Source organism: Herpailurus yagouaroundi, unplaced genomic scaffold, assembly GCF_014898765.1.
Source record: "Herpailurus yagouaroundi ecotype Mexico unplaced genomic scaffold, PumYag 190, whole genome shotgun sequence".
Taxonomy (NCBI): domain Eukaryota; kingdom Metazoa; phylum Chordata; class Mammalia; order Carnivora; family Felidae; genus Herpailurus; species Herpailurus yagouaroundi.
The window spans coordinates 20,201,481-20,211,737 of NW_024412421.1; the positions used below are offsets into that span (position 1 = coordinate 20,201,481).

At 45.3% G+C, this 10,257-nt stretch overlaps 1 long non-coding RNA gene across 1 annotated transcript in view; it reads left to right on the forward strand.

Moving 5' to 3' along the window:
- The first annotated feature begins 1,431 nt into the window (after positions 1-1,431).
- LOC121009703 (uncharacterized) overlaps positions 1,432-10,257 on the forward strand; it is a 17,285-nt gene continuing 8,459 nt past the window's right edge. The window contains exon 1 of the long non-coding RNA XR_005780796.1: positions 1,432-3,462. This is a non-coding gene — a long non-coding RNA (uncharacterized LOC121009703). The remainder of the gene's footprint in view (positions 3,463-10,257) is intronic.

Genomic DNA, 10,257 nt, shown 5'->3' on the forward strand with positions numbered 1-10,257 from the left:
GTCCTCAAATAGCTTTCGTTTCACTGAATAAAAATTAAAAAGCTGTACATAATATTGCTACCACCTGCTTCCCTATTTGATCTTTCTGATGCACTACTACCTTTTTAAAAAATTTTTCTTTTTAATGTTTATTTTTGAGAGAGACAGCGTGAGTGGGGGAGGGGCAGAGAGAGAAGGAGCCACAATCCGAAGCAGGCTCCAGGCTCTGCACTGTCAGCACAGAGCCCGACTTGGGGCTCGAACCCACGAACCGTGAGATCATGACCTGAGGCAAAGTTGGATACCTAACTGACAGCCACCCAGGCACCCCCCACTACGACTTCCTTATCACTGCTCTGGGCCCACTCAACCCCTGCGGTAACTTACACACACAACAAGCTTCCACCTTAGAGCCTGTAGGTTTGCTGTTCCCTTTCCTAGAGTCCATTGCCCTAGATGTCACACAGTCTATCCCTGATCTCCTCCAAATCTTTGCTCCAGATTTTCTCAACAGCCCTTTTTTGACTATCCTATCAAAAGAACCTGCTGCCTCCATGGCACACCCTATCTCCCTTCTCAGCTTCATTTTTTTCCATAATACCACCATCTAAATATTTATTATATGTCTTTCTCTAGAAGGTAAACTCCATGAAAGTAGGAATTTGGAGGTGGGGGGAAGAGGAGATAAACTATTGAAGCATAACAAAAAGAAAAGTGCACAAATGGCAAGTAAACAGCGTGGTGATCGAGGGCAGCAATGTTTGCATCTTATTCTGTGCTGTGTCCTCAGCACAGGAGATACTCAAATATGTAATAAATGGTTGTGCTGGATGTACATGTCTTAATGAGGCTAGCGTTGAAAATAAAGTTGAGGGATACGTAAAGTGTGAGGTGTTATAACTTAAAAATCTTTACCTATTTTTAATAAACATATGAAGTAAAAGTAGGGAAGTATTAAAATATCAGCCTCAGAATGGTAGTTTCCTCTGGAGCTACAGGGGAGAGGGTAGGAAGGAATACAATAAAGCTTAAAGCATCATTTCTCTTTTTTAAAAGCAAACATGGCAAAATACTAACGTGTTAAAGGATGTTGCATATGTCGTATGTGCAACTCTGAATGTTCAAACTCTTTTAAAGTCTGCCTCCTTGCTTTTATCCAGTCCCTCCTCCCGCAAAGCTTGGTTCCCCTCAGGGTATGAGCCTGTTTGACCTGTACATCAAACATTTAGGAGGATTTAGGAGAAGGAAAATAGACATTCCTTTTCTCAAGGGTGAAAAGCTGATCCAACCCCAAGAATGAAAAAAGGTTCTTGGCACTGTCAAGATCAAACAAAGTCATTTCCACTCCCTGTAAATGCCTCTTTAGGGACCAGTTAAAAAGAAGGGGGGGGGGGAGGGCAAGGGAGCAGAGAACTTCCTGTAGATCCAGAACCCAAGTGATTATTTGCAGGAGTTGGTGGGAGGAGAAAACTGATTTTTGATAATACATTTCAGTAAAAACCTTGTTATTTTGGAAAAACACTCCTTTGAACAGTTTTTGGACACATTTTAGTGGATAAAGGAACCAAGAATTTGGACCTGAAGTATACATGGTATTTTACTGCACTATGAACAGATAAGTATTAATTATAATTAACGGGGTTTTTGTTACACTGTATGCATTAAGAAACTAACAATTAGCATTTGCTCTTGAATTTTAGTGCTTGTTTTCAGAAGAGTTATCACAGGATTTTGACAGGAACTTTTCTGTTGGCTGGGAGTTGCTGATAAAACCCCAAAGGCAAAATCTCGTGTTCTTCTGCATTCTAAAGGGTACCACAAGGCTCGGACACCCTGTCCCATAGGAGACTCTAGGAGGTTTAAGATTCACACAACTTCTTGCTCTTGGGCCTCCACTGACATGTTACCATATAACAAGGTTCAGATCCAGAGGAGAGGGGCCTTATAGTCCTGGGGTGAAGGCCTCTGCCCTTTCCATAGGATGGGGAGGGGTGGGGGGGACTCCGACACCAAGAGAATAACTGGAGATATTGGGGACGTCAGAAATCCTTGGAGCTTGGTGGCTTCATCTCCAGCAAACCACAGGCCCCCTTCTTGGGAGAGCTTGCCGTGTACCTACCTCTGAAGAGTGTATATGCGGTGGTGAGGGGTGGGGAGGAACAAAACACAGGCAGGGGCGAAACGAGATTTCTGAAGGAGGGGCGGCTGCTGCTGGAGTAGGCCCTACCAGCAGATCATGAAGCCCTCTAAGGGTCCGAGTTCATGTTGTGCCTAGGAAGCAAGGGATAAGGCCACTCCAACTGTTTTCTTTGCTGCCAAAGATCCCAAGGCAGGATTTCACTAGACGCTGAAGAGGGTGACTATATAAAGTGACCATTGAAACCAAGACCCTTGAGAATGAATGGGGAGCTAACCAAACAAGAAGCTGGGGGCGGTTCTCGAAAACCGCGGCAAACCTTTTCTCTGTGCCTGGGGGTCTCAGAAGAGGGAAGGAAAATAGGATGGCAGGAGCCATAGGGCTGTGACCCAGTGACTGCCGCACCAAGCTAGGGGATGACCCATCTGGCAAGGGGTTAAAAAAAAAAAAATGCAAGCACTGCATGGGGCCAAAGAGATGAGAGACCGCCCGCTGTGAATGAACACTTGGGACTGGGGCGAAGTTGAATGCCGCGCCCAGACAGGTGCGCATCTCCCGATGAGGGCAGGCCACCGGCCCCCAAACAGGACCTAACGCGGCAAACGGGCATCTTCTTTCTCCTTCGCTCTCCCCTCACCCATGCGCGGAGCAGGCAGGGCATTCGGCCACCTGAGAGTAAGGTATGAGTTTGGAGTTTTAAACAGGGCTAGACTGTAAATTTCAATATCCATTAGTAAGCACAAATTGGCTTTCCCTCAGGTTAAGCATCTTAAAAGGGGATGTGACAGCGTGGCGGCGGTGAGAAGGCAGGTTAGAAGGGTTTGTACCACCAAATTTCGAATTAGTAATAGGAAGAGCTAAGTGTGCCCTTTTAAAGAGGTGAAAGGAGGCCCACTTGCGTCCCCTCACATTTTACGGGCGCTAGGTGGGAAGCGGGGTGAGTACGCGCACCAAGAGGGCCTCCGCCTGCCGAGACGCGTGGCGCGGCTGGAGACTACATTCCCCGAAAGCCTTGGCGTCGGCGCACTTATGCCACCGTGTCTGACGTCATCCGCCGCTGACACCCGCACACCCAGTTCCAGTCTGCGTCGACGTGGCCATCGCGTTGTGTGCGCGGAGTGCAAAGGAGCAAGGGCGTTCGCGACCTGTGCCCAGCGTCCTGCTCCCGGGGCCAGGCTACCCTCTTCCAGTGGCCGCCACCAGCCACGGGAGTCCCATGACCAGAAAACTCCAGGCCAGGCCCCGCCCCTCTTCTCCCCGCGCTTCGCCCTAATAGCACGACCATTTCCAATCATGTGACCTACCCGACAAAATGGGGATAAGTTCAACCAAATGGGATTGTGTAGGTAAGTGGAGAAACCAGGTAACCATATCTTATCTCTCTGAGAAAATGTGGCTCTTCCTGAGGAAGTGTAAGTTTCTGCTCCGCTGAAACAAGGCTGTAAAAAGAGAGACACCATCTCCTCTTCCGCTCTCCTTTCTCCCTAACTCTGGATAGGAGCGGTCCTGTGCAGGCAGGCTGGAGGGAGAATAATAAAGCCTTGAGTGAAGGGCCACACTCCCAATAATGGTAGTCTAGGTAATTAGGACCAACTCTAACATACAAAATAACCTGAGCTGGTTGAAATGTTGAAAAACGACAGCATTCAAAAGAGCTAACAAGAAGAGTGAAGAATTAGGAATCAAACTCCAGGAGATGAAACAGACTGACTTCATAAATCCGTCAGTCAAGCTGCTTTTGCCTGAAGGCATTTGCTGATGGAAGAAGACAACTGACAATTCCAGCTGTAAGATTGGTGGACTTGCAGTATAAGGGGTACAAGTATAAAAGTGCTGAAAGTTGGGAGTCTGAATAATCACCCCACATTTGAACAGGGACCCCCAAATGTAGGTACCCTCAAGTAAATGTTGAGATAAAAAGCCCCTGGCGCAGACATGTCTCCGAAATTCAGGGTATCTTGGACGTGTAAAGGAATCTCAACCTTCAGTATTTACCACACTAGTGTTGTGTCCACGTGTTGACAGAAGCAAATGAAATTGACCCTTAGAGAAAGGTATTGTCATCTCAGACATCAGAGTATTCACACACAGCCCTTTTCTTAGTAACTTCCAGCACATTCTCAAAGATAACCAGATACACAAGGATGTAGGACATCATGAAAGAGAACATACAGAAATAACGCACAACAAATACGCAAAACTCCAAATACTGGAATTGTTTATCAGAGTATAAAATAGCAATTTTTAGTATTTTTAAAGAGTTATTAAAAAAAAAACTAGAAAATACCTACAAAACCAAGAAAGCTTAAAAAATTCATGTAGTAGGTTTGGAAAAGTGACCAAAGAACTTTAAAAAATAGCTGATTAAAAATGAAACAACTTGGGGCGCCTCGGTGGCTCAGTCAGTTAAGCGTCTGACTTCGGCTCAGGTCATGAACTTGCGGTTTGTAAGTTGGAGCCCCGCGTCAGGCTCTGTGCTGACAGCTTGGAGCCTGCTTTGGATTCTGTGTCTCCCTCTCTCTCTGCCCCTTCCCTGCTCATGCTCTGTCTCTGTCTCTCAAAAATAAATAAATGTTTAAAAAAAAAAATTAAGAAGATTGACCTTTGGAAAAAAAAATGAAACAACTTTTTTAACAGCAAATTACACATAAAAGAGAATCAACTGGAATATGGGTAGGAAGAAATTGTCCAGAAACTGGTGGGCAGAAACAGTGAGATGAAGAGACAGAAGAAGAAGGGACAAGACAAAGTAAAACACATGAAACCTTTGGGTAGGAAAGCCCAACATAAGTTTAATTAGATTCCAGAGGAAAATAAGAAATATTTGGAGTTAATGGCTATGAGTTTTCCAGAACTGATGAAAGACCTACCAAGCTCCAGATTCAAGAAGCCAAATGAAACTCAAAAGAGTATAAATAAAAATAAGTCCACAACTATACACATCATGGTTAAAGAATATAAAAGGTACATAAAATCTTAAAACAATTAGACAAAAAGATCAATTAACTTCAGAGATGTAACATCTGACTTCCCAGTAGCATTAAGGGAAGCCACTTGAGTGAGGAATGTAATCTTCACTTAAAAGAAAATATGTGCCTAATTAGAACTCTGTGTATAGCAAAAATCTTTCAGGAATGGGGACCTATTTATGCAGCTAAAAACAGGAATTTCATCATGAGCAGACCCTAAATGAAGTTGTAAAGGCTGTATTTCAGACAAAGGGAAGATAATCCCAGATGGATGGTCAGAGACATAAGAAAGAAGCCCAAAGAAAGTGATCATATGTGAATAAAGTAAATAATTAAGTGTACAAAACAACAGTATTATTTATATGTCTTTAAACATTACAGAATTAGGGGCACCTGGGTGGCTCAGTCAGTTGAGCGTCTGACTTCGGCTCAGGTCATGATCTCAGGGTTTGTGAGTTCGAGCCCCACATCGGACTCTCTGCTGTCAGCATAGAGCCTGCTTGGGGTCATCTGTCTCCCTCTCTCTCCGCACCACCCCCCCACTTGTGCACATGCTCGCTCGCTCTCTCTCTCAAAAATAAACATTAAAAAAATAAACATACAGAATTAAAATCCAAGACAGTGATGCTTCCATTTCTAGTATTAACAGAATAGCGTGTCATAAACTAACACGTCTACTAGAGATAGCTAGAAGAGATGGATAAAATACAAATATATATATTTGAAGGCATTAGAGAGCTCCCAAAGCAGCAGGAACTGAGGATCCAAGATACCAAAGAGAAGGGTTGTTCACTGAGGCAAGCCCAGCATTCTCAGTGCCTCCTCTCCCACAGAGACAGTTGACTAGTCACATAATTGTAAAACGGTTGAAAAAGACTTAAACAGCAAAAGGAAAAAAAAGGCATTTTACCTTTAAAGAGTAAATACTGAAAGAATGGTCAAAACAAAATAAAACCTCACAGGTGTCTAACAAGCTAATGGAAAGAACAAAATAAAAATATTTCATTAATTCATAAGGTGAGGAAAAAACATGTCAAGAGCCTTCTGAATATCCACAAATGTAGCAAATCCAGCTGAGGAGTCACCATGGGCAATTTGACTCTTATTTGTGGGGGTCAGTGGACAGATGAAGTTTCATCTGAGACCCAGGCTTGAATCGGAACTTGTGACCTGGGTAATGGGCTGTATGCCAGCCCTGGCCTAGAGAAATCCCAGGATTCCACAGCCACAGACACCCTGCCTCACTATCCCAACTTGATCTGGAAGAAATTCTGCAGCTTCTGGAAAGGAGTGGCTTTCACCTACCATGCCTCTGCCCAGAAATAGTCCCTGTGTCCATAAGAGTGGGGGGCAAAGGCACAGGAGTCCAGCAAGGAAACAGCCAAAGGCAGGGAGAGAAAAGGAGTACTTATTTGCCTCCCCTTTTAGTGTGTGACATTCCCCAAAGGTTGCCAGGTCAGTGTCATTTCTTGGTTCAGGGATCCAGCCAGAGGTGGGGGTGACTTCACTGACTCAAAGACCCAGCAGAACAGCAGTGGTGAGCCTCCCCAAAAGGTAGTGGCTTTGTGGCCTTTCCTTGGGACAAAAACGGCTTCCAAATTGGGGAGCTTTATGAACCCCTGCAGGCCCTACAGGGGTCCCCCTCTCCTTCCAGGCCTAGCAGGATTCTGCACATCCTCCTTCACCTGCACCGCCTCTGCCCTCTGCCCCTGAAGTCCGTGAAGGGTTATGTAGGGATCAAAAGGAGGTGATGACTTCTGTGCTCTCTGTGCTGAAGAGTCAGCAGCTGGAGACCCAGGAGCTTGTGTGTGGTGGGGTGCAGGAAAAGGTAGAGAGTAAAAAGATGGAGCCAGGGAAAATGGGCCCCAGGGTGATCAAAAGGGGACCTGAAAGGGATGAAGAGAGGAAGACAAGTGACAGCGGGGTGGGAGCCAAAAAAACACCCAGGGGACCCCTCCTGGGAGCTCAAGGGTGTTCAGTTAAGGGAGATCTTGCACAAACTACAGTAACCCTTTCCTCCATGCCCATCCACTCCTACCTTTAGCCAGGCTCAGGAAGGACATTTTTGGTCCTTTTCCACCTTCATTTTATTTTCCAGTTTCATTACAAACACTTTGTGGGGGGTGGGGATTAAGGAACCACACCCTTGACATTGCCCAACCCATCTGGGTGCCTGTAACTCATACTACTTGTTACCTCCAGGAGAAATTCTGGGTGGGAAAACTCTGTCCCCACACCAGGCATTTTCCAGGCTCCTCTTTCCATAGTGTCTCAGATAGAAGTTGTTGTTATGGCTAGGGAAATATAAATTCATTTTTTAAATATGACTGAACTCACAGGAGATTTGGTTATTGTGTAGTAGAGTGGTTTTCAAATTTGAACACGCATCAGAATCTCTTGGAGCACTGGTTGAAACAGATTTCTGGGCTCCAGCCTGCTGTTTTCTTATTCAGCAGATCTCTTCCAGAGCAGATCTAAAAAGTCTGCAGATGATGCCGACACTGCTGGTCCAGGGACCACATTTTGAGCCCTGCTAATCTAGGTTATCAAAACTACAGCTACTTTTAGGGGAAGCTGTATTTGTTTTGTTTTTCAAATACTCTTCTCCAGTTTATTCAAACTCTTAGCCAATTTTTCCAACCTTATCTCTTCCTCATATATGTCCAAACAACATTTCTTGGATGATACAGACCAAAATAGTAACAAGAATGGCAAGAATGAAAATGATACTCCATGCTCTTAAATGCAGAGAACAAATCTGTGGTTGTCAGAGGGGAGGTGGGTGGGGGTGGAATGGGCAAAATAGATAAAGAGGATTAAGAGGTACAAACTTCCAGTTATAAGCTAAGGGAAATGGAAAGTACAGCATAAGGAATATATTCAGTAATATTGTAATAATGTTGTATGGTGACTACACTCATCCTGGTGAGCACTGAATCACTATGCTGTACACCTGAAACTGATAAAACATTGTATGTTAATTATACTTCAATAAAAAAATGGTACCCAAACAACATGTTGTAAACATTATGTACAGCTAAAGTATGCCCATCATACCTTAATAAAGTGGGGGGGGGGGTGGTTAATGAAAATGATAAAGCTTTATGTTCTTCATTTTTTTACAAAATGTCTACAAGAAAAGAGAAAAATGTGTGGGCAGAGAGGGGCAGCGCTGGGCTGGCCCTGAGAGTGCTCCAGTCCCAGCGGCAGCCCACGGTGGGCCCTAGACCTGGCCTCCTGCAACAGTCCCTTCGCCCTGGGGTCTCACCCGGGTAAGGAAGGGGTGTATCTGTGGCAATAAACCGGCGGCCCCAAGTCTGGAACCTTCCTAAGGAGACCTGCTCCGCAGCCAGCTTGGGAGGCACCCGAGGGAGGGAGAGGGTAGGCCGCTGGGCCAGAGAACAGTGGACTTTCCTAAAACCAGGGAGGGGATTCTTGAGGCCCCAGGCTTGAAGCAGGAGGAGTTGGTTGTAGGTGGTGGTCTAATGGCCTTCTCTGAAAGTCAGATTGAATCGCTAGATTCTGTTTATTAGGAGTAGGAATTTTAATTCATGTCTAAAATGCTATTCCTTTTCCGAATTTCTCAGGAGAATGGCAGCGCCTTTTACTTTTCTTCAAAGCAAATGCTCAGCCAAGCCTCAAATTAGGTGTTACCATTGTGTTATCCCTGCTGGCATGTTGCAGTGACAGTGTTTATATTTACTTAAACTGTCCTCTTCTCCCCCAGAAGTAGTCAGTTGTTCGTGTTTACTTTTATTTCTGGCTGATCCTAAACCATTTTCCTCATTGAGGATCTCATTTTCAGTAATACATTTCTGGTGTATAGACTTGCTCTGCGGTTTCTCATGCTTCATTGTGCTAGCATTGTTTAGTCCTCCTCTGTGCTGCACTCAGGCCTCAGCTCAGGGGCCTGCACCTAGTAGGTGTGCAGTAAAGATTTATGAACAGAGCCATTGGACAATTCCACGTCTCCTGATGCCTTCACAGTACTCTTTACTCTCTGAGTTACCTGGGATGAATTTCTTTCTTTTCTTTTTTTTTTTTTTAAGTTAAAAAATGTATTTATTTTGAGAGAGAGAGAGAGAGAGGAAGAGAGAGAATCCCAAGCAGGCTCCTCGCTGTCAGCATAGAGCCTGATGTGAGGCTCCATCTCACAAACCATGAGATCATGACTTGTGCTCAAATCAAGAGTTGGGACACTTAACTGACTGAGCCACCCAGGTGCCCTGGGACAAATGTCTTAATACTCTCTGTACCTCAATTTCCTCAACTGTAAAATGGGCATATTAATAGACCCTACCCCCTGGGGCTATTGTAGACTAAATGTGTTTATGTCCCACAGTGCATGGCTCATAGCGCTGTAGGTTATCTTGCTATTATTGTGTGGTAATTATCATCACATCACTATCATTGGAATCAACTGGGCTGTAATGGGCACATAGTGTAATGGCATTGGACCTGAGTTAGAAAATGTGACACTAGGGGAGCCTGGGTGGTTCAGTCGGTTAAGCATGTGACTTGGCTCAGGTCTTGAGTCCTGCTTTGGGCTCTGCATTCTCCCTTTCTCTGCCCCTCGCTCACACTCTCTCTCAAAAGTAAATTTAGAAAAAGAAAGAAAAAGAAAGAAAGAAAGAAAGAAAGAAAGAAAGAAAGAAAGAAAGAAAGAAACGAAGAAAGAAAAGAAAGAGAAAGAAAAAATGTGACATTAGCCTTGCAGTCTTTGTGCACTTCCCCTCCCCTCTCTGCACCTCGCTTTGTCCTTAAAATGGGGCCTGTCATACTCACACCTGTAAGGGCCGATGATGTGAGACTTAAGTGAGATAACACCTGTTAAGCACTTTGCACCACGCTGGGCACGTAGGTGGTGTTCTTTAAAATGTGCAGTCCCAGGGTGAACAGGCTGGGGTTGCGAGGGCGCTAGTCTGGGGGGTTGGGGGGGGCGGTGCTGAATCTTTCCCCGGAAGTGCCCACCTCCCAGCACCCACGCCGCGCGCATGCTGGCGGCCACCAGGGGGCGGTGCCGGACCGCAGAGGGTGCCAGGGAACCGGCAGGGCCTTCCTCTTCTTTTCTTCCTCCTCCAGTGTTTGGAATTTAGCAGCCTGGAAGTGATAGGATCCGGGCTCTTGGGGCTTCTAACCGTGGCTCTTGCAACAGGAGTGGGTTGGCGCGGG